At 37.7% G+C, this 25,044-nt stretch overlaps 1 protein-coding gene across 6 annotated transcripts in view; it reads right to left on the reverse strand.

Moving 5' to 3' along the window:
- Positions 1-25,044, reverse strand: part of DCAF5 (DDB1 and CUL4 associated factor 5) — a 121,516-nt gene that overhangs the window by 88,721 nt on the left and 7,751 nt on the right. The window contains exon 1 of one of the 6 annotated variants that reach the window (XM_077122830.1): positions 9,175-10,394. The exons of the other annotated variants lie outside the window; for them this stretch is intronic. The gene's annotated coding sequence lies outside the window, so the exon portion shown is untranslated. Of the gene's footprint in view, positions 1-9,174; positions 10,395-25,044 lie in introns of those variants that run through there. 6 annotated transcript variants of the gene reach the window in all.

Raw genomic sequence — 25,044 nt, forward strand, 5'->3', positions numbered from 1 at the left:
TGAATGCCCCCTTCCATCCACTACACCTTCTACAGTAACCACTATTCTGACCTCTAACACCAAAGAATACTTTTGTTGCAGGCATTTTTTAATTTACAAAAACTAAAGGAATAAAAGCCTGGCTTTCTCCCTTAGCCTTTTATTTCTTCTCTTCAGAGAGTATGCTAGGCCCTCCGTGAAGCCAGACCTCCTTTTGTTGAGCATATTTCTTTCGCGCCAAGAGGTTGCAGTGTGATATAAAAGCAGCACCTGTGTGCCACTAGGCCCAGTTATATCAGTGAGTGGGAAATAAGTCTGTTTTGTTATTTTTCCAAAGTTGAGAATAAATGACACTTGCATAGAATTTCATCCATGTACATATCTCATTTCATCCTCTCTTGTGTGGTAAGGATTGTATCAGACCCTTTTTCCAGATAAGAATCAGAGAGGTAAAATGAGCCTCCAATAAAAAAATAAAAAATAAAAAGAGCCACAAGGCTGGGCCTGGAGCCTAAATTCTACCCATTCTCAAAATGCAGAAGCAGAACGCCACCTCCAATTCCAAGGGAGGGTGCCCCGCAGCCTACACAGGTAAGAAAAGCATCTTCTGTTCTGTCTCCAATTTTCTTCCTGGAGATGCCTAGCATATTGCTGGCCTTTTTACCTTTAAACAGCAGCCAAAAATGATTCCTGGGTCTTCATTTAATATCTTGGACCACATGATTCTACTAGTGGTGTGAGTTTTCTTTATGTATTACTTTACCTTTATTTATCCTGAAATTCACTTAGCACTTTTCCACTCACAACACCTAGACAAAAAGAGCTGGCCATAGTTTATCCCCCACTGACTTGGAATTTTACTACCTGAAAGACCCAATATCATCTGTAAATTTGGGGAGACTTTATATGCATTCTCTCCTCAAATCACTTACCAAAAAAAAAAAAGTTAAGAGAACTAGTCTCTATTTACTCAAGGCTGCCACTTCTGAAATTAGACCTGTAGGATTTTAGGGGGAATGTAACATGGGGCAGGACAGGACAGCAGTCAAAACCACAGGCTCAGGAGGCAGGCTGCCTAGGCTCCACTTTCAATGTCCCTTGGACTTACTAGCTATGTGCCTTTAGGCAGGTTACTTAACCTCTCTAAATTGCAGTCCTCCCATCTGTAAAATTGAGAAAATAGGTCTACCTATTTCATAGTTTTATTGTTAAGATTAATGAGATAGATCTGCATAAAGGGCTTGGCCTACTGTTGATACATAATAAAAGCCAGATAAATGTTAGCTAATTACTGTTATTTGAACTCAACAATAGCTAACATCAGCTAAATTTACTCCAGGCCAGAGACTATCCTAAAGGTTTTCATGCGGTATCTCTTCTAATCCTCCTAACAAACCTATGCTATAGGTATTGCTATTATCCTTATCATCCAGACAAAGGTAATACAGAAAAGCTAAATAAACTGAGGGTGCACAGCTACCAGGTGTCTGAATCTAGGTAATCTGGCTTCTTACCACAATGCAATCCAGCCTCTTCTTCAAAACAGATCAGGCAGCAAAGCAAATGAGTAAAACCCATCAGAATAAATGGCAGACTAGAGAATATAAACATATAGACTTTTTTAAAAGGACAAGCCATTAACTCACTTCCAGTCAATACTGCCCCCAAAGGAATGCAGGCCTGAGGTTGCCAGATTCCCAGTTTTTCAAAAGAAATCCACAACCTGATTTTTGCAGAATGAAGTCAGGCTCAGAGCAGGCTATATTCAGCCCATGGACAAGTTAAGGTTGGGTGATCTGCCCAAGGTCACAGAGCTAGGGTTTAATGACACTACTCAAATCAAGAAAAGAAAAAATTAAATGGCAAGTGCAGGCAGGTCTGGAGAAGTAAGTAGAGGTGGTGTCATACCAATTTTGTTCTTCACTACAGAAACAGCCACAGGAAGGATGACATATACAGGCATGAACTTCTGCTGGTATTGTCTTTACTTAGTACATCTTCTGAAAGCCCAGTTCGTTTATCTACCTATTATCCCATTTTTCCATATCTACAATCAGGTAATAGGAGAGAAACATTATCTCCATTTTAAAGATGTGAAAAGTGAGATGGAAGCCTTGGCTCCTAGCTTGAAGCACTTTACAAAAAATGGGAAGTAAATATTAAAGCAACTTGGAACTCTGTGAAATAATGTAGTTTCTTCAAAATCAGATGACGAGGAACAGTTGAATGTAACAGGGCTAGGATTTTTAAATCCTACTCCAGCACACCAATCACTAGACAATGTCTCCAATTCCTGAGGAGAAAGAGAGAAAGATCTCTTATACTAGAGCCACAGGATAGAGCTGGAAGATACCTAAAAGATAATTTCCAACATCCCCTTTTCCAATGAGGAAACTGAGGCACAAAGAGGCAAACTCATCTGTCCAAGAGTACACCAGCACTGAAAGGCAGAGTATGGGATTCAAGTCCAAGATGTCTGATTCCTAAACCCCTGCTCTTCCTAAAGTGTGGCATATATAGCCACTGGATGGTTTCAGATGATAGAGAAATTATTTTAATAATTAAGTATTTAAGGTGTATTAGAAAAAACTAGCACATAAAACCCATGATTTCATAGATGTTATAGTAATATAAAGTTTCCTTTCAAATAAAGTTTTTATAAGAAGGAAACATGGGAACCAACTTAGAAAACAATATTAATATCACAGGTGATATCCCTTAGATATGACAAAAGTAAAAAAGTAGTAGGGGGCGGGCCATGGTGGCTCAGCAGGCAGAATTCTCTCCTGACATGCCAGAGACCCTGGTTCATTTCCCAGTGCCTACCCATGGAAAAAAAAAAAAAAAAAGGTAGTAAGGCCCACAGTCCTCCAAGGTTGTGGTTAGTCTAGTATTGCTTCTTGGCTCTGGGGCAAATGGTAGCCCACCAAACTCCTGGCATGACACATCAATCTGGACTTCTGGGAAGATGCAGGCTGTTCCCACAGCTGTGTGGTAGGCCAAGACTGCCTAGATGTTCCCTGTACTATGTACTTCTTCTGGTTCATCTCTCCCTTCTTCTCCATCTTGGGAGCCTATGGGCCGAACCACTTCCAGCACCTGTTTTCCTGTGGTACTCTGGTGTGTATGGGCAAAAGCACAGATTCTGGAGTCAAGCAGACCCAGATTTGAAACCCATTCATACCTGTATCAGAGTTCTCTTTTGGAAAGTGGTAAGGATTCCTGTCTTTTGGGGTGATTATGTGCGTCAACTAAGGAAATCTATAACCAGGGCTGGGAACATAGGAGGTGCTCAATTAATCATATTCACGGCCAAAAAAAAAAGGCAATAGGGCTCAAATGTCTGAAATTTGAAGAAGAGTTTGGGAAGTTTTACTTCCCAAACTGTGTTCCAGGAGGTCTACAAAGTCAAAACTTATTTTTACAGAAACACTAAAATGTTATTTGTCTTGAGATAGGTCCAAGATGACAGCTTACTGAGGTGTGGAATTTAGTTCGTCCTCCAGAGCAGCTATCTAGTAAATAGCCAGGAATAGTACAGAATAACTGCTAGGGCCACATCAATAACAGGACACACAGTGTACCCCAGTCTGGACAAGCTGGACCAGCAGCAATCCCACCCAGAACCGTGAGTTCCCCAAGCTGCGGAGGCTGGCACCCCTCCCCACAGGCTGGTTCCCAGAGGGGAAAGAAAGAGACTTTACTAACAGCAAGGGGCTGAGCTCAACAAGCTCCAACTGTGGAATTAATCAACAAATTCTGACAACTAAACATAGACCCCTAGCTCAGCTGAACCTTGAATAAAAGCTGAGGTTGCTGGTTTTGCCCCGGCGCAAAGGGGGCAGGGCTGATGGCGGGGGGGGGGGTGGGGGGTGGGCAACACAGAGGTTTTTTTGGATTGGACAGCACAAAATACTTGAAAAGGTCTATGCCCTGAAGGAAAGAAGGGGGCACATAGGACCTGGAGATACACAGAGCAATGTACCAACTTAAGCTCTCGATTGGCAAGCCTGAAGTATGGGGGTCCTGCTCTGAAAAGGACTTTTTTCTTTTCTTTTTTTTTTCTTCATTTGTGGCTGTGTTTCTGTGGCTTGACTACTCTTTGGATACAACTGCAAGGCTTCTCAGGCTCCAATTGCCCCAGGCAAGGGTGGAAAAGATGGTCTGAGAGACAAAAAGCCTGGTCAGGTGAAAGGAAGAAATTCCCTGGAAGCTGTGCCTTCCCCAAGACAGGAGTGGGGCCCAGCTCAGGTGGAATCCCTCCCTCAAGGAATTCAGACCCCAGGGTTTGGAAAACTAAAGTGATTAAAACCAGCCTACAACCTCTCATCTGTTTCAACCATGCCCCAGCAGGGAGAGTTGGCTGAAAATAAAGGTACTGCATCACTTTATGCTGGCGGGACCCACAGGCCTACAAAGCCACATACTGAGCAGGACAGGAAAAACACAGTGTCTATAGGCTTCACAGGAAAGTCTTTCAATGTGCTGGGTCTGACCTTCAGGTAAAACTGATGCAGGTGACTCTTTGCTCCTAAGAAGAGGCCAGTCTGGTGTGGGAAAATCTGACTGGGGTCTATAATACCTAAGTAGAACTTCCTAAGGAAGGAAATAAATAAAAGGCACCATACAGGCAGGGCAAGAAACAAGAATCAAAAAATTCTGAACTGAATATCAGAATTGGAGCCTGAGAAGCCTTGCAGTTGTATCCACAGAGTAGTCAAGCCATAGAAACACAGCCACAAATGAAAAAACAACAGATAGACAACAAAGTCATCCAGCAAGAAATCCTAGGTAGAAAAGTGAAAAACAATCTGTAGAAAAGTGAAAAGCAATCTCTAGAACAAACTAATTAAGGAAATTAAATGTTGAGACACCAGCAAAAAATTGAAGATATGGCCCAGTCAAAGAAACAAACCAACAAGTCAAATGAGATACAGGAATTGAAATAATTAATTCAGGATATTCGAACAGACATGGAAAATCTCATCAAAAACCAAATCAATGAATTGAGGGAGGTTATAAAGAAGGCAAGGGATGACCAAAAAGAAGAAATCAAAAGTCTCAAAAAACAAATCACAGAACTTATGGGAAAGAAAGGCACAGCAGAGGAGATGAAAAAAACAATGGAAACCTGTAATGTTAAGATTTCAAGAGGGGGAAGATAGGATTAGTGAACTGGAGAACAGGACATCTAAAATCTGACAAGCAAAAGAAAATACAGGGAAAAGAAAGGAAAAATATGAGCAGGGACTCAGGGAACTGAATGAGAACATGAAGTGCATGAATATACATGTTGTGGGTGTCCCAGAAAAAGAAAAAGGAAAAGGAGGAGAAAAACTAATGGAGGAAATTATCATTAAAAATTTCCCAACTCTTATGAAAGACTTAAAAGTACATATCCAAGAAGTGCAGCATAACACAAACAGATAGATCCAAATAGAGGTACTCCAAGACACTTATTAATCAGAATGTCAGATGTCAAAGAGAAAGAGAGAATTTTGAAAGCAGCAAGAGAAAAGCAATCCATCACATACAAGGGAAGCCCAATAAGACTATGCATAGATATCTCAGCAGAAACCATGGAAGCGAGAAGAAAGTGCTATGATATATTTAAGATACTAAAAGAGAAAAACTGCTAACCAAGAATTCTATATCCAGCAAAATTGTCCTTCAAAAATTAGGGGGAAATGAAAACATTTTCAGACAAAAAAAAAATCACTGAGAGAATTTTTGACCAAGAGACTGGCTCTGCAAGAAATACTAAAGGGAGCACTAGAGACAGATAGGAAAAGACAGCAGAGAGAGGTGTGGAGAAGAGTGTAGAAATGAAGAATATCAGTAAAGGTAAAAAGAAGAAAAATTAGATATGGCAAGTAAAATCCAAAAGACAAAATGGAAGAAGAAAGTACCGCCCTTACAATAATAACACTAAATGTGAATGGATTAAACTCTCCAATCAAAAGACATAGACTGGGATGATGGATTAAAAAACAGGACCATCTATATGCTGTCTACAAGAGATGCATTTTAGACACAAGGAGAAACATGAGTTCAAAGTGAAAGGTTGGGAAAAGATATTTCATGCAAACAACAATCAGAAAAGATCAGGAGTATACTAACATCCAACAAATTAGAATTCAAATGCAAAACAGTTAAAAGAGACAAAGAAGGACACTATGTATTAGTAAAAGGAACAATTCAACAAGAAGACATAACAATCATAAATGTTTATACACTGAGCCAGAGTGCTCCAAAATACAAACACTGAAAAGAGAAATAGATATATCTAACATAATAGTTGGAGACTTCAATTCCCCACTGTCATCAATGGACAGAACATCTAGACAGAGAATCAATAAAGAAACAGAGAATTTGAATAATACAATAAACGAACTAGACTTAACAGATATTTATAGAGCAGTACACACCACAACAGCAGGATACATCTTTTTCTCAAGTGCTCATGGATCATTCTCAAGGATAGACCATATGCTGGGACACAAAGCAAGTCTCAACAAATTTTAAAAAGATCCTTTCTCAGATCATAAAGGAATGAAGTTAGAAATCAATAATAGGCAGAGAGTCAGAAAATTCACAAATATATGGAGGCTCAACAACACACTCTTAAACAACCAGCGGGTCAAGGAAAAAATTATTAAAGAAATCACTAAATATCTTGAGGAAAATGAAAATGAAAACACAACATATCAAAATTTATGGGATGCAGCAAAGGCAGTGCTAAGAGGGAAATTTATTGCCCTAAATGCCTATATCAAAAAAAAGGAAAAAGCAAAAATTGAGTAATTAACTGTTCACTTGGAAGAACTAGAGAAAGAACAGCAAACTAACCCCAAAGCAAGCAAAAGGAAAGAAATAACAAAGATTAGAGCAGAAATAAATGAAACTGAGAACATGAAAACAATTGAGAAAATCAACAAAACCAGAAGTTGGTTCTATGAGAAAATCAATAAAATTGATGGACCCTTAGCGAGGTTGACAAAAAGAAGAGAGGATGCAAATAAATAAAATCAGTAATGGAAGAGGAAACATAACCACTGACCCCACAGAAATAAAGGAGGTAATGAGAGGATACTATGAACAAATTTACGCTACTAAACTAGACAACATAGAAGAAATGGACAACTTCCAAGAAAGGCTTGAACAACCAACATTGACTCGTGAAGAAACAGACGACCTCAACAAACCAATCACAAGTAAAGAAATTGAATCAGTCATTAAGTAGCTCCCCAAAAAGAAAAGTCCAGGTCCAGATGGCTTCATGTGTGAATTTTACCAAACATTCAAGAAAGAATTAGTACCAATCCTGCTCAAACTCTTCACAAAAACTGAAGAGGAGGGAAGGCTACTAACTCATTCTATGACGCTAATATCACCCCCATACCAAAGCCAGACAAAGACAATACCAGAAATGAAAATTACAGGCCAATCTCTCTAACGAATATAGATGCAAAAATCCTCAAAACATTCTAGCAAATCGAATCCAGCAGCACATTAAAAGAATCATGCACCATGACAAAGTAGGACTCATCCCAGGTATGCAAGGATGGTTCAACATAAGAAAATCAATTAATGTAATATACCATATCAACAAATCAAAGCAGAAAAACCACATGATCATCTCGAGTGATGCAGAAAAAAGCATCTGACAAAATTCACCATGCTTTTCTTGTTGAAAACATTTCAAAGGATAGGAATAGAAGGGAACTTCCTCAACAAGATAAATGCAATATATGAAAAACCCACAGCTAACATCATCCTCAATGGGGAAAAATTGAAAACTTTCCCCCTAAGATCAGAAACAAGACAAGGATGTCCACTATCACCATTATTATTCAACATTGTGTTGGAAGTTGTAGCCAGAGCACTTAGACAATTAAAAGAAATACAAGGCATCAAAATTGGAAAAGAAGAAGCAAAACTCTCACTGTTTGCAGATGATATGATACTATATGTCACAAACCCGAAAAAATCCACAGCAAAACTACTAGAGCTAATAAATGAGTACAGCAAAGTGGCAAATTACAAGACTGATACTCAAAAACCTGTAGTGTTTCCATATACTAGTAATGAGCAATCTGAGGGGGAAGTCAAGAAAAAAATTCCATTTACAATTGCAACCAAAAGAATAAAATATTTAGGAATAAATTTAACTAAGGATACAAAAGACCTATACAAAGAAAACTACAAAAAATTGCTAAGAGAAATCACAGAAGACTTAAATGAATGGAAGGGCATACCATGTTCATGAACTGGAAGACTAAACATAGTTAAGATGTCAATTCTACTTAAATTGATTTATAGATTCAATGCAATACCAATTAAAATCCCCAAAACTTACTTTTCAGAGATAAAAAAAATCAGTAAACAAATTTATCTGGATGTGCAGGGTACCCTGAATAGCTAAAAATATCCTGAGAAAGGAAAATGAAGTCGGAGGTCTCACACTGCCTGATTTTAAGGTGTATTACAAAGCTACAGTGGTCAAAACAGCATGGTGCTGGCATAAAGATAGATATACTTACCAATGGAATTGAATAGAGTGTTCAGGTATAGACCCTCTCATCTATGGATAATTGCTTTTTGATAAGGCAGTCAAGCCAATTCACCTGGGACAGAACAGTCTCTTCAATAAGGGGTGCTGGAGAACTGGATACCCACATGCAAAAGAATGGGAGAGGATCCATATCTCACACCCTATACAAAAATTAACTCAAAATCAATCAAAGACCTAAACATTAGATCTAACACCATATAACTTTTATAAGAAAATGTAGGGAAATATCTTATAAATCTTATAATAGGAAGCAGTTTCCTAGATCTTACACCCAAAGCACAAGCATTGAAGAAAGAAATAGATAAATGGGAACCCCTCAGAATTAAACACTTTCATGCATCAAGGAACTCTGTAAAGAAAGTAAAAAGCCTACACAATGGGAGTCCATATTTGGAAATAATATATCAGTAAGGGTCTAGTATCCAGAATATATAAAGAGATTGTTCACCTCAACAACAAAAAGACAAACAACCCACTTACAAAATGGGCAAAAGACATGAACAGACATTTCTCAGAAGAGGAAATACAAACGGCAAAAGGTACATGAAAAGATGCTCAACTTCTCTGGCTACTAGGGAAATGCAAATCAAAACCACAATGAAATATCATCTCCTACCCACCATTATCAATAAACAGAAAATGAAAAGTGCTGAAGAGGATGTGGAGAAAGGTACACTTATCCACTGTTGGTGGGAATGTCAAATGGTTCAACTGCTCTGGAAGGCAGTTTGGCAGTTCCTCAGGAAGCTAAGTACAGAATTGCCACATGACCCAACAATACCATTGTTAGGTATCTATTCAGACAACATGAGGGCAAGAACACAAACAGACATTTGCACACCAATGTTTATAGCTTCACTGTTTACAACTGCCAAAAGACAGAATCAGCCCAAATGTACATCAACAGATAAGTGGCTAAATAAGCTGTGGTTTATACATATGGTAGAATATTATGCAGCTATAAGACAGAATGAAGCATGCAATAACATGGATGGACCTTGAGGACATGTTGCTGACAGAGATTGGCCAGAAACAAAAGGACAAACACTTTATGGTCTCACTGATATGAGCTAACATTAATGAATGAACTTGGAGAATTTCAGTAAGAACATGGATCATCAGGACATAGAAATAAGGCAGATATTGGGTAATTGGAGCTGAAGGGATGCAGATTGTGCAACAGGACTGATTGTAAAAATTCAGAAATGGATAGCACAATACTTCCTAATTGGAGCACAATAATGTTTGTACACTGAACGAAGCTGAATGTGAGAATGATAGAGGGAGGAGGGCTGGGGCAAAAATGAAACCAGAAGGAAAGATAGATGATAAAGACTGAGATGGTATAATCTATGAATGCCTAGACTGTACAATGATAGTGACTAAATGTACAATTTAAAAATGTTTTTGCATGAGGAAGAAACAAAGGAATGTCAGTATTGCAGGGTGTTGAGAATAGACGGTCATTCCTATTTTAAAACTTCAACTTCTGTGTGAGACTAAACCGAAAAATGTTCATTTGGTATAAAATTATTTTGACTAGTGCATTTCCTAATATAACTTATACGGACACTTTAATTGAACAGCATAAGAACATGGAACCTTAAATAGGGCATGAGATTTTTTAGGTTTGTCCAGAGGGGTGCCCTGATGAAATCCGAGTGATGCCCCAATGAATCCCAGCAGGGTCCCCCTAGGGGAATGGCAAGAATGGGGGAAATTTTCAACTTCCCCATTTGGAGAACTCCTGATATTCTCACAAGAACTGGGGACAACCAAATCAATAGGCTGAGCCTTCAATCTTGAAACTTATCCCACAAAGAATAGATTCAGCCTACTTAAAATTAGGCCTAAGAGTCACCCCCAAGTTGTGACCTATCTCGCTCACGGCCAACACGGCAAGCAAACTCACCACCCTCCCCCTCTCTACATGGGACCTGACTCCCAGGGGTTAAATCTCACTGGCAACGTGGGACAGAAATCCTAGCATGAGCTGGGACTCAGCATCAAGGGATTGAGAAAACCTTCTCGACCAAAAGAGGGGGAAGAGAGAAATGAGACAAAATAAAGTGTCAATGGCTGAGAGATTTCAAACAGAGTTGAGAGGTTATTCTGGAGGTTATTCTTATGCATTAAATAGATATCACCTTTTTAGTTAAGGCATAACAGAGAGGCTGGAGGGAACTGCCTGAAAATGTAGAGCTATGTTCCAATAGCTATGTTTCTTGAAGATGCCTGTATAATGATATAGCTTTCGCAATGTGACTGTGTGATTGTGAAGAAAAAAATACTGGATTGATTAATGTTGTGGAAGATAATCTAACAAAGTTTATGTTTTGGGAAACAGCACCTTCTCAAATTTTGATCCAAGACAAAATCTTCAATGTTTCCAAATCATTTGATTGAATGCCCTATCATGCTGTCAGTTTTATACTGATAGAAGATAAAATGTTACCATATCATTTATTTTAATAAAAAGTTATGATTGAAAAAAAAAAATTACTGGTGCCCTAACACTAATCAGGGTGGTGACAGTAAACTGTACTAGTCATAAGCATATTCTTTCCTTCCACATACTTGCAGTAAAAAACAAATGCTGGTTTCACCAAGGAATGTCCTTCATAAAGCAGTAAAAAATAACTTTACCAAATTTTGAGCAGAGCACACATCTTTTTAATACTCAGTGAGAGAGTATTATGCCATAAAGCACTTCTATTACATAATAAAGAACAATGGTTATTTTGTAGAAAAGTACTGTGTGTTGGTTTACGTTGTGAGCAGAACTGGTTGCTTTTTTAATGGAACAATCATTTTTTACTTGAAACAATGGCTGACAAGCTACAGTCATTTAGACTTGGGTATTTGGCAGACATATTCTCAAAAATGAACAAGGTAAGCCTATCACTTCAAGAAAAATAAATGAGAGTACTTGTGGCCAATGATAAAATTCAAGCTTTTAAGTGAAAATCTGAATTTTGGAACACTTGTATTTGCCACAGAGAGCTTGATCTTTCCCAATATTTAAAGAATTTTTCTAATGAGTTTGGTGATGATATTAACAAATGCAATTTTTTAAAAACAGCATATAATGAAATGTGTCAAAATTTGGAAAATCTTCATAATCAGTGAACCAGTATTTTCCAAATGATCAATGCAGGGTATTACAAAACAATGCATAGGAGAAAAGATACATTCAAAGTTCAAGACAGACTGATGATTTTAACGCAACACACTAAGAACAAGTCTCTGATATGATTTCAGATTCTACATTGAAAACTTTTTAAGAAACTTCTACTTGACAAAGTTTTGCTCCCACAAGAGTATGTCCTATCCAGGCCCTAATTGTTTAGTCTCTATTGAGACCCTTTGCAGCTGAATATAAAAACTCGCTTTCTAAGGCATGCTCATTTTCTAGCCCTCAGGAAACAGGAAACTTAGAGGACAAAAGTATTCCCAGGAGTGTTGTCCTAGATTTCTCTCAGATGGGGCTTTCCACTCTTGAAAACATAGGTCTAGACATCTCCTGGAGAAGAACATCCCAGAAACACCCAGCAACTTCACTTCCCATGCTTCCAAAGCATTAGGCCAGTGGAGAGACAGGGTGGGGTTAGAGTCCCTGCCCTGTGTTTGGAAATGTCCCAGAAGCATAGGTCCAGATATCTCTCACGAAAGTATGGGGTTTGAAGCCCAACTCCTCCGGAACTTTGTCCTGGAATTCTTCCAGGCAAGGGCAGGGTTAGAGTTTCTGATTCTGTGTGTGTAAGATTCTCTTTTTCCTTTTCCAAAGAAAATGGGAAATGCCAAAAGTTAATATAAGCTGAAACAATGGAGAAGCATATCCCTTCAATGGGACTCTCAATTACTGTACCATTCTATAATCTGTAAAAGACAGGGAATATAGTAAAAAATTCCCTATGTCCAGATGTTTATACCTCTCGATCATAAAAAAGGACTTGAGAGGAACTTCTCACTTGTGTTATGCTCATGTCTCAATTTCTATTAGAGGAGAAAATACCTGTTTGCTAAAAGGCATGAGAAAATGTACCAACAAGCCAGTTAACTGTAATAAGCTAAGGGAGATGACTCAGGAGAGAGAGAGGAAAATCCAGCTCTGTTCCAGGGGGAGTTAGTGGAAGAACTGAAAAACGTGCATTAATACAAGCCTAGATTCCCTGAAAAGTCAGGTTTTGTTGGGCACACATTTCATCATCAGTCAGTCTCTGATATTCAGAGAAAGCTGCAAAAGTTCTCCATGGGCCCGCACACCCCCACTAATGACCTATTAAGACTGCTTTTTCTGTCTTTAATAATGAAGACAAGGCTGAGGAGGAGACAGCAGAGAGATAAGCAAAAGACGACAGAACAGGCTCAGCTTATTGCAGTCGCTAGTAACAGTGCTCTGTCCTCTCGAGGTTACCCAAATTGTGGCTCTAAGCCTTAAAGGGTTCAACTGCTTCAATTGTCAATCCGAGGGCCACTAGTAGAGCGGGTGCCAGGAAACTTGAGACAACCCTCAACCTCAGGACCCATTGGGTCCAGCGCTTGCACAGTCTCCCGAGGTAGGGGCAGGACAGCCCCGCAAGCCCTGCTCATGGCAAGTAAAGAAGACTAGCTCTGCTGACTTCACATCTAACCAACTTAAAGGAGTCCCAGGTGATACTCGACATGACAGGTAAAATGATTTCTTAATTAATTAAAAGCCACTCTGTCCTAAACTGCCACTCTGGCCCTATCTCTATTCAGACTTGCCTACTTGTGGGAGTTAACGGTAAATCAAAACTAAAACCTTCACTACCCCTCTCCTTTGTAGGCTTGAGGACATTCTGGTCTCCCACCAATTTCTCAATGTCCCTGAATGCCCCACCTCCTTCTAGGGAGAGATCTTCTTCACTCCTTAAGACTAGTAAACCTGGCTAGTGATTATCCCCTTGTTTGCCCCAAGACCCCTACTAAATCAAAGCCTCTGACATCCCAAAGGAAATCCTTAAGCAAATAAATCTGTTTGTAAGGAATGAAAGCATCCCAAGGGGAGCCTGCTAAATAATCCTGGCCTACATTCAAATTTTCAGTCCTAAATCTTAAAAGATACATTCTTTTGCATCCCTCTCCACCCTGACTCTCAATACCTATTTGCTTTTAAAGGAAAGAAACTTAAGGATAAAAATTCCTACGCTGCTCACTTAGAGAGTGATGGCCCACAGGTTTTGAAATAATCTCCATATCTTTAAGAATAACTTAGCAGCAGACCTTACTGCCCTCCAACTACCTCAAAGTACAGTCTTGCAATATATTAATTTTGTGAACTAACATATTCCTAATATGAAAGTGAATTTTGCTTGTTGTGGTCATTGCTGACTAAATGGATATTGAAAGTTGGATTTGTTCTCTCACCTTGTAAAAGTGAGGTGCTAAAATAATTTATATAAAATGTGTTTAGGAAGTATTACAATAATTAAAAGAAATTTTCTATCCTTCTGTTAAGCTAAAATTTGTCAGATATTTAGAAATTGTATAAAGTTCCTAAAAACTTTACAATATTTTCACTATCCATGTTATACGTTAATACCAATCTGTATAATTGCAAAATTTACTTGTCAAGTATACTACTCTAAGGCTTCTTCTCTAGTGGTTCAGTTCTAAGTCAGAACTTCATCTTTAACAAGGACTTTAAAAGAGAAACAAGGCAAGTATATAAATCATGTTTTACCTGTTAATTAATATAACATGAGAGATTTAGTCTGTCAATGATGTTGGAATGCAATGTATCAGAAATGGGTTGGAAAAAAAAAAAAACGAAGCTGGAGGTCTCGCGCTGCCGGACTTGAAGGCATATTATGAAGCCACAGTGGTCAAAACAGCATGGTATTGGCATAAAGATAGATATATCGACCAATGGAATCGAATAGAGTGCTCAGATATAGACCCTCTCATCTATGGACATTTGATCTTTGATAAGGCAGTCAAGCCAACTCACCTGGGACAGAACAGTCTCTTCAATAAATGGTGCCTAGAGAACTGGATATCCACATGCAAAAGAATGAAAGAAGACCCATATCTCACACCTTATACAAAAATTAACTCAAAATGGATCAAAGATCTAAACATTAGGTCTAAGACCATAAAACAGTTAGAGGAAAATGTAGGGAGATATCTTATGAAACTTACAATTGGAGGTGGTTTTATGGACCTTAAACCTAAAGCAAGAGCACTGAAGAAGGAAATAAATAAATGGGAGCTCCTCAAAATTAAACACTTTTGTGCATCAAAGAACTTCATCAAGAAAGTAGAAAGACAGCCTACACAATGGGAGATAATATTTGGAAATGACATATCAGATAAAGGTCTAGCATCCAGAATTTATAAAGAGATTGTTCAACTCAACAACAGAAAGACAGCCAACCCAATTACAAAATGGGAAAAAGACTTGAACAGACACCTACCAGAAGAGGAAATACAAATGGCCAAAAGGCACATGAAGAGATGCTCAATGTCCCTGGCCATTAGAGAAATGCAAATCAAAACCACAATGAGATATCATCTCACACCCACCAGAATGGCCATTATTAACAAAACAGAAAATGACAAGTGCTGGAGAGGATGCGGAGAAAGAGGCACACTTATCCACTGTTGGTGGGAATGTCAAATGGTGCAACCACTGTGGAAGGCAGTTTGGCGGTTCCTCAAAAAGCTGAATATAGAATTGACATACGACCCAGCAATACCATTGCTGGGTATCTACTCAAAGGACTTAAGGGCAAAGACACAAACGGACATTTGCACACCAATGTTTATAGCAGCGTTATTTACAATTGCAAAGAGATGGAAACAGCCAAAATGTCCATCAACAGAAGAATGGCTAAACAAACTGTGGTATATACATACGATGGAATATTATGCAGCTTTAAGACAGGATAAACTTATGAAGCATGTAATAACATGGATGGACCTAGAGAACATTATGCTGAGTGAGTCTAGCCAAAAACTAAAGGACAAATACTGTATGGTCCCACTGATGTGAACCGACATTCGAGAATAAACTTGGAATATGTCATTGGTAACAGAGTCCAGCAGGAGTTAGAAACAGGGTAAGATAATGGGTAATTGGAGCTGAAGGGATACAGACTGTGCAACAGGACCAGTTACAAAAACTCAAAAATGGACAGCACAATAATACCTAATTGTAAAGTAATCATGTTAAAACACTGAATGAAGCTGCATCTGAGCTATAGGTTTTTTTGTTTGTTTGTTTGTTTGTTTGTTTGTTTTTACTATTATTATTACTTTTATTTCTTTTCTCTATATTAACATTCTATATCTTTTTCTGTTGTGTTGCTAGTTCTTCTAAACCAATGCAAATGTACTAAGAAACAATGATCATGCATCTATGTGATGATGTTAAGAATTACTGATTGCATATGTAGAATGGTATGATTTCTAAAAAAAAAAAAAAGAAATGGGTTGGCTTTTATAAAGGGGATTTATTAAGTTACATGTTCACAGTTCTAAGGTCATAAAAATACCCAAACTAAGGCATCCAGAGAAAGATACCTCTTAAATGCTATACTCTTGCTGAATGAAATAGCTGAAATTCATTGCCCTGGACATTAAAAAATACAAACATCTCTCAAGCAAATAACCGAGTCAATACAGTAGCCAAAGCAACAACTCGATCTCTAAGCCTCATTCCTGCACTCCTTAACTTGACACGTGCAAGCTCTTATTTCTCAGTTAAGCAGGAATGAGCTGTCCAGCTAAGACTCACTCTTGGACTTGAAGGATAGTCATTTCCTTCCATCTTCCCCAGTCTCACTTAACTAATGCCCCTCCTAAACCTGCTCACTTCTATCCTCCTCTTGCTGTTGACTGGCCCTTGCATTTTTAAACTTCTCACCAAGTTTGTTTCTTGCAGATTAGAAACCTTTCACAACAATCTCCTCGCCAGAGGCTATGCTTCTATTCCCCAGGCTCAGCCAGCCACAATCAATAGTATAGTCAGACTTCTATACTCCCACAAATCAGGCCTACAACCTACTGACAGCTTGAAGCAATTACAGAAGATGGACCACTGGCCCCAATTCCCTTAAGATTAAGGGGAGTCAGAAGTCTGGGGGTGAGGTGGGGGGGATGATGCAGGGTTAGAATTAGGACGGTGGCTGGCTAAGCAAAGGGAAAACTCCAAAAAGCAGTCAGGTCTTAACAAAAAAGATATCACTGATGTTGCTTTTTTGAAAAGCAACAAGCAGCACCAGGGGGCCAAAGGACACTCACCTGAGTGAGTCATCTATGGAGCCAAATGACCCACTCAAATGCACTATCTACCATCAGGTACCACCCTGGAAAGAAGGTAGGGTAGGAGGAAGAGCTCCAAACAAGGAAGGGGGAGAAGTAGTAAGTAATGCTAATCTGTAAAAGCAAAAGGCTCCACATTGCCTTTTGCCTTTCTCACCTGTCTTTCTGAGAGTTCCCACATGTTCTCTCACATGTGTATAAATTTTCTATAATTAGATCTGCTTAATCTAAAAAAATTAAAATGGTATGTGAATAAAACTTTAAAAATGAACAGAAAAAGTTGTATTAATATAAAGTTTATTATTTTTAAAATAAATGGATTTTTAAACCTTCTCAGTTTTAAATTCTAACATAAAAATTGATAGATATGGTAAACATAAACAAAAGTTCTTAGGTCCTCAATTTTGAAGAGTATGAAGAGTTTCTCGAAAACCATTGCTTTGTAACAGTGGTACTCAATCACAGTGATTGCCACTCAAGAAACATCTGACAATGTCTGGAGACATTTTTGGTTGTCACAACTGGGGGAATGCTACTGGTACACACTTGATAGAGACCAGGGATGCTGCTAAACATCCTGCAATGCACAGGACAGCCCCACAACAAAGAATTATCTGACCCAAAATATCAATAGTCCAAGGATGAGAAACCTTGCTTTAGAAGAACATTTAATAATGTACAAAAATGTTAGTTATTAAGTTATAAGTTTACAAAACAGTAGATATGGCCAAATTCCAAGTTTATTTTAAAAACGTGTGCATGCATACAAAAAGGATAAAATATGTTCCAAATGTTAAAAATGGTCATCCTGAGAAGGTGGGATACAGGAGATTTTTTTCCCTTAAATATCTCTTTATTTTTAAATTTCCTATGATCTATTATGTAATATTATGAAATTATGAGTGGATGGAAGGTCTGTAGTATTTTGAGGACCCGTATGATTCAGCAGGAAATTCTCAATAGCAAAGTATGGAATTAGTGAAATGTCAAAAAACAATAGCTTCTCAAATAGAACTAAGGAACACTAAAAACAGATTCTCAGGGCCTCAAACACAGTAAGAATCTATAGGGAAGTTATTAAAATAGTGAATGATACATTATAAGATCAAGGATTATCCTCATCTCCAGTTCCACCTCTTTTGCCATAGGAACTAACCTAAACAATATTTCCCTTGATTATATCACAGATGCTTTTTATTCTTCTAAACAGTTTCTCATTTTTTAGTTTTTAGATATAAAGACTTTTGCAAATCCTTTGTAGAAGTAACATCAACAGTATATTAAGGCTCTCTCTTCTCCTGTTGGACAATTCTAAAAATATTAAACCAATGCTAGCCCTGATGCTTTCTTAGTCCTTCTAGAAAGGTACACAACACCCATCAGGAGGAGGTCAACTCTGAGACTAAATCGAAGGCTGACTTGATTTCAGTTGTTTCTTGCCAGTATATCTAAGGCAAAACACATGCTTCAACTATCTATGGCATGGAGTGATCAGATATCTGCAGTAGTCCAACAAACATGGTCAAGACACCTATAAAAAGAAAAACATAATCCTCAGAGGCTCCAGTCAGTCACTTGACCTTAAGTAGTAACTTGCAAGATACAACTGGAATTTAGATATAAGACTTCAATGGAAATTCAGAATGGAGGAAGTTGAGTAACAAGATTTTGACAGGTATCTGAATTTGCAAAGAATTCCTCCTCCAGAGTAATTTTCTTAGAAGGAAACAAAGACTTTCCAAAGTAAGGAAGTATAGCTCAGCAGGCTAAGAATTAAAACTAGAGAATCAGAGTAACAGTCTTCCTCCACACTGGAAAATCTCCACTTAATCATGTGTAAAATAATAGGGCACCACCAGCTTAATCAAAACAACCATGTTCAGGGACAGCAAAACTGCAGATACAATGTACTGGCACAGTTAAACCACGTAAATAATTTAATACTTTATTGAGTTAACTTGATAAATGCAGAATGTCATGACTTTCCCCACTAAATTGGCCAGAAAAGCAGGTTTTAATTCTGATTGTACCACTTTATAGCTATGAGCTTCTGGTCAAGTCACTTTAACCTCTTTGCTCCTTTGTTTTCTCATATGTAAAATTAAAGGCTTTTGGGGCAGGCCACAGTGGCTCAGTGGCCAAGTTCCCACCTACCATGCTGGAGACCCAGGTTCTGTTCTTGGTGCTTGCCCAGGCAAAAAGCTAAATTAAATAATTAAAGACTTAAATTAAATGATCACTAGTCCCTTCCAGTGATACAATTATATATAGAGAGAAAATCAGAAGCCTAAGATCAAAAGTGACAATGGGGAAATCAGGACACTAACCCAGGTCTCTTAACCACTCTTTAATATTGGCATTCCACAACATTCTACAGCCAATATAATTGGCCATAAACTTCGACTACAATTCCTAAAGGCCCTTCTCAGGGCTGATTTATATACTTGAGAGACTTTTTTTTTTCTAATACACTTTTATTCCAAATATACGCTATACTGATATGCCACAAAACAAAGCCCTGTAAGCATGGTTTCAATAATAAGTCATATCTATTTTTGTTTAAAAGCATCTTAGGAAAAAATCCCAACTGACTGCAAAATCATTCCTTAAAAATACCTTTCCTCAAAATCAAACAAAAAGCAATAACCAGCAGGAAGATTTAAAAAAACAAAAAACAATAATACAACATGTATGTTGGTGAAAACCTTGTGTCTGATGCACCTTTTATCTACAATATGGACAGATGAGTAAAAAATATGGACAAGAAATAAATAATACGGGGAACAAAGGTTAAAACAAATTGAGTAGATTGAAACACTGGTGCTCAATGAGGGGGAGGGGTAAAGGGTATGGCATATATGAACTTTTTCTTTTTTCTTTCTTTTTCTGGAGAGATGCAAATGTTCAAAAAATGATCATGGTGATGAATACACAACTACGTGATGATATTGTGAGCCATTGATTGTAACCATGTCAAGAATGTTTGTATGTTCATAATAAAAAAAAATAGAGGGACAGGTAATGATGGCTCAGTGGCAGAGTTCTTGTTTGATTCCTGGTGCCTACACATGCAAAAAAAAAAAAAAAAAAAGATTCACTTAAAAAAACAATGTACAATAAATGAACAGTAGAACAAGAACTATAAGAAGATATATACAGAAAGCCAGGGATATTAACAGCTCCGGACCTTATGGTGTTAGCCCTTTTTTTTCCTTTCTAATGAAAGACAAAGAGAGAACATATGAGTATCTACCACTTTGCCTCTTATGCTCAACCTGGTACCTTAAAAGTGGCATCTAAAAAATTTGAAATAGGGAGAATGGAAGCTTGGGGCTCTTCCACCAGAGGCATTCAATGGATAAATGTAAGGTATTAAGAGACTAGGGCTTTGGTTTTACCCAAGTACTAGAGAGCCCAAAGGTGTCAAGTAGGTAACCATATAATTTATCATCCAAACTAAGAGCTTTTAAAGAGTGAAAGGTACACTAATAATTATACTGGGACAACAGAAAAATTGAGACAGTCCCAAGTAAACTAGATATGGTCACCTTAGTTATAATAAAGGATCTCAACAGGCCGCAAGGCAGAGAGGGAACCTACAGAGTTAATCTTAACAACCTTATAAGGTAATCTTATCTTACCTTATTAACTGGCAGGAGCCCCAAGGGAGACAGAAAGGGAGATGGGAATCAGTCTTTCTGCCAACATCATCTCTGCTACCTGGATCTATTATAAATCTGTCAATTTCCTCAGAGGCCATGTTTTCATTGACTCCTTCATTATCCCACCCTCTGGAATAAAACTTCCATTTTATAATTAGTCCTAATAGGAAAATAATACTCAGAGCACATGGACTTGATCTCCAATTCATATCTAAGCTGTATCCTGAGGAGTAGATGATAAAATCTCTGATGTTCACCACTACAAGGAGCAAGCAGTGAGTACAGAAGCAAGGAAAGTATGAACATGAAAGCATGGGAAGAATAGACAACTAAATTGACAAACCACTATTGTCAAGTCTTTCCCTAAATCCCTGACTTAAGAAAATTCATGTGAAGAGCAGGTGGAGTACAAGACGAGAACTTGCAGAGCAACCCAATCAGTGAATGACCTTGAAAATGAAGCACACTTTTTTTCTTACAGAAACTAACTTGTGATGCCATAAGTAAATTTTTCTTGTAAGAAACTATATTTCAGGTTCACTAAGGATTAAACAGGTTTATTGTCTGGTTCAGGAATTCCAACTCCATTTATCACACTGGGTCTGTTGAAAGGTACTTCCAAATGACTTACCAACCATCTCTGGGCAAACCATTCCATGCTACATTGTTTATTCTTTCTTCTAAGAAGCACTTTATTCATTTATGCTCATGGCATAGATATTCTGTCCCCGAGCATAATTATGTGAGGAAAGATAACTATTTTTGTTGTCTGAAATATAGTCAAAAGGGCTCAATCAGCATACTCTCATTAGATATCAGACTATATACGAACAAAGCAGATACAATTTGTTCAAACCACAGACTCTAGAAATACATATATATTGTTTGTGCTTTTAGTTGGGATAATAAAGAACAACCAACTTGGTAACCAGAATATACTCCTATCAGGCTAAAGTAGGTGACTTTAACCCAGTGTGGAGTCTCTCAGTTTATATAAGCAAGCATGTGCCCAAGAGTGAGGAAAAAGGAAGCTTTAGACAACAGCAAAGACCAAAATCCAGGTGAGATGATTTCTACCACTGATAGGTCTCTTTGAGGAGTAGAGTCACTGTGACCAGAACCTCACTTGGTGACTCCAAACTCATTGCTCCAACTCCTACTCCTATCCCCCTTTTAGACATGAAGGGGAAAAAGCAATTAGCAAACTGAAAAAGCAATTAGCAAACTATCAGAGTGACAGAAAGCACCAAGAGATGAGCATGTGGAAAAAACGCTTAATCCTTTAAAAATGTATATAACATCTAAAATTTTCAGAGCAGTTGGCAGCATGTCTAAAAGCACATGTAGACTCAGGTTGGAAATTCAGCAACACCACTGTGTTAGTTAGATTCAGTTGTCAACTTGGCCAGGTGAGCATACCTAATCTTGTTGCTGCGGACATAAGCCAACGGTACGTGAACCTTATCTGTTGCCAATTACATCTGCAGTCGACTAGGAGGCGTGTCTGCTGCAATGAGTGACGTTTGACTTAATTGGCTGGTGCTTAAATGAGAGATCGCAACGTAGCACAGCCTAGCAGCTTGGCATTCCTCATCTCAGCACTTGCAGCTCAGCCTGGGCCCTTGGAGATGGAGAAAGAAATCACCCCGGGGAAAGTTGTTGGAACCCAGGGGCATGGAGAGAAGACCAGCAGAGACCATCCTGTGCCTTCCACGTAAGAAAGAACCTCAGTGGAAAGTTAGCTGCCTTTCCTCTGAAGAACCAACAAAATAAATCCCCTTTTATTAAAAGCCAATCCGTCTCTGGTGTGTTGCATTCTGGCAGCTAGCAAACCAGAACAACCACAAACTATGGGAGCTTTCACAAGTTACCTGAATTTCTCAAAACCTCGATTTCCTCCTGTGGAAAATGAAGAAATATTGCTATATCTACCTTAGGAAAAGACTCTGATAAGCATTAGATATGATCACGCATGTAAATGTGACTGTGGCATGAAAGGCCCCAAATGTTTGAGAAATGAGCAACTTACACAAACATTAGCTATTTTTATTGTTAAACATTTATTATAAATAGTAATATCAGTTGAACATCAGGTGAGCATACCTTCTTAATTTGGTAGGCACTGGGGAGCTTTGTAGATTTTTGAGGGATTCACAGCAGATATGAGATAATAAGAGCTAAGTTTTAGGAAGATTATTGTACCAGCAATGATGACTAATAAGTATCCAAGCTAAAAAGAACAAAACTTAGGAAACAGCTATTGGAATCAAATTTTCTTCAAAGAAAAAAGTAATAATTTTTTTTCATCCTTAGAATTATACTTCACTTCATTTTAACCAGAAACAATGTATTCTAATATCTTTTTTCCACTAATGCCTTCCTTGTTCTTTAAACTATAGAACCTCAGCATCCATTTATCAAAAAAATCCTTTCTTGTGTAACTAATAAAGTATCAGTGGCAGAGAGAGTTCAAATAGAGCCGAGAGGCTACTCTAGAAGTTATTCTTATGCAAGCTTCCGTTGAATATTGCTACCTATCATAATTTGCCAAACCCCAACCAGGACCATTCCAACCAATCCTAAAGAACACCTAGGGCAATATATAAGATTCCAGAAGAATTCCATGCACTAGAGTAACTTTCTAGAAACCTACAACCTCCAGATGGGTCCCTGGACCAGATAAGTCCTGACATCTGGGGAGCCCAGCCTCTCCAGCACATCAAATAGTTCCATACATCAAATAGTTCCATCTTCCTATTCCATATTAGTGACAGACCTTCCAACATGAAAAAGTTTGAATGGCCATAGCCCAAACACCCCTAAAGACAGGAACAGAAAGATCAAAGGTGATGGTGTAGTTACACAGAGAAGATAGGATTTAACAAATTAATATGATTGCCAAATCATTAAATTGATATCTCTTTTAGTCTCTAGTATCTTAGAGCAGCTAGAAGTAAAAGCCTAAAATTGTGGAATTGTAACCCATGTCAAATGCTGAAATATGTTCTACAACTAATTATGGTGCTGTGCTTTGAAACTTATTGCTTCTTTGTATACATGTTATTTTTTACAAAAAAGAAAAAATCGATTGTAATGATAAAAAAGTATTTATGCCTTCTAGCCTCCTATATTCTGGAGCAGCTAGAAGGAAAAATCTGAGAGGATCTTATGGTAGGCCATGACAAACTCTGGGATCTGTCCTATAACTACTTATTAAGAGTGCTTTGAAAACTATTGCTTTTTTCTTTCTTTGTTTTAATATATGTTATATTATACAATTAAAAAGTTAAAAAAAAAAAAAAAAAGAAATCCTTTCTTGATTCTCTAGCATTTAACACAAAACTTTCAAATCCCCTTGCCTTTCTAGACTATAGGAACACTGGCTATTTTCCAAGTGGCAAATAAGATCAGATACAAGAGAGCTTAGCAGAGGGCCTGGCACACTACATTCTAAATAAATGTTAAATAATAATGATTATAGTTATTATCAAGATGAAAGAGGCATACATAGTAGGCACTCAATAAATACTTTAACAAATAAATTCACATAAGATACTTTTTAAGAGCAAGTTAACTATAACAAAACACAAAGATACGATTTATCATCTAAGAAGTGCCACTAGAGTTGCATATATGTTAAAAAATTGCTATCATTCAGGTTTCAGTTCTTTAGAACAGATCCAGAAAAGGTGCCCTGCTCTACAAGAAGAAAGAAAGAAACACTAAAGAGAAACTTGGGGTAATAGAAAGAACATCTGTGCCTTAGAATCCTGACTGCCAAAGACTGACCATGCAGTGATGAACAAGTCACCTCTCTCAATCGCTCCCCTTTTCTACAAAGGCTCTATAGCCTTCCATCTCTCTGATTCCAGAAGGAAGAGAGAAGATCCAAAAGGATTACCTATATAATGTTTCCCAAGATTCAGTCAATATTGATCACTTTTTGATTTTTGCCATATCCAAGTATCTTTATCATTTTTCTTTATATTAACTTTAAAAATTGAGCCTCACCAAAAGCAATAAATTCATTAAAAATCACATTTTATACATGCTACTTAATTTTTCTAATGCTTACCAAAACAAACATGTTAACTATTAAAATTAAATGTTACCTAAAGATCACTTAAAATCAGCTTACGCATCTTTGCTTTGGCAAATAGTAATCTAACCCTTATAACTTAAAATAAAAATTTTTAACAGAAAATTGAGTAGAAAAAGAAATGGGATTTCTAGTCTCACAATAATTTAAGGTTTAATCCTAACAGATTAATATTCAGTTCTTTAATTATAAGAAACAATAATTTTTTAATTATGTGGAGCACCAAAAATTGAAAACAGAATAGACCTCTTACCCTAAGTAATCTTTATTTGAATTAGTATCTTTGGTTCCTTTAACTTTTTTTTTTTTTTTTTTTTGATACATGGGCAGGCACCGGGAATCGAACCCGGGTCCTCGGGCATGGCAGGCAAGCACTCTTACCTGCTGAGCCACCGTGGCCTGCTCTGGTTCCTTTAACTTTAAAAGGTTTTAATTCCACC

This window comes from Tamandua tetradactyla, chromosome 12 (genome assembly GCF_023851605.1).
Source record: "Tamandua tetradactyla isolate mTamTet1 chromosome 12, mTamTet1.pri, whole genome shotgun sequence".
NCBI classification, from domain to species: Eukaryota; Metazoa; Chordata; class Mammalia; order Pilosa; family Myrmecophagidae; genus Tamandua; species Tamandua tetradactyla.